Raw genomic sequence first — 546 nt, forward strand, 5'->3', positions numbered from 1 at the left:
GGGTAGACCAAACTTGTAAAGCTACTGTAAAGTTCCAAAAACATTCGATAAATTTATTAAGGAGTAGAAGCGTGCCTTCGATTTGTCGATTGGACTGGATGAGCTGCTATCATTATCCTTTGATGATGACCAAGCTTTATGACTTTCTGGAGTTGCAATTGTCGAACCCTTTTCCTCTACATATGACAGATCGTTTGAAGGAAGAAAGTTTGTTGGGAGACTCACCTGATAATATAAGACCAAGAAATTGTAAAGATGAACAAGAGAACAAATCTAATCAAACACAGAAATGGGAAGAGAAGGATTGATTCTACAACCTTGGTGATTGATAATGATGGAAATGATATTCCAATCAAAAAGCCAAAAGTTACTCCGAAAAATGCTGTTGCAATGATCTTCATCCCGTCATTTGATTTCCTACTAATAGAACTATAAGAACAAGAACGAAATGGCTAATAAGGTTCTCTGCACCTCTTGAAAGACTGACCAAATTCGTCAAAAAGAGAGAGACAAGATCATGACCTGCGTGAAAATATTCCCATATCT

General features: G+C 36.8%; 1 long non-coding RNA gene across 1 annotated transcript; it reads right to left on the bottom strand.

Moving 5' to 3' along the window:
* Window positions 1-28: 28 nt before the first annotated feature.
* On the bottom strand, window positions 29-546 carry LOC104774804. The gene is made up of 3 exons (XR_765518.2): window positions 523-546; window positions 318-429; window positions 29-225 (listed from the first exon to the last, which is right to left on the bottom strand). It is a non-coding gene; the product is annotated as an uncharacterized LOC104774804 (long non-coding RNA).

The sequence above is a fragment of the Camelina sativa genome, unplaced genomic scaffold (genome assembly GCF_000633955.1).
Source record: "Camelina sativa cultivar DH55 unplaced genomic scaffold, Cs unpScaffold05704, whole genome shotgun sequence".
Lineage (NCBI taxonomy): Eukaryota > Viridiplantae > Streptophyta > Magnoliopsida > Brassicales > Brassicaceae > Camelina > Camelina sativa.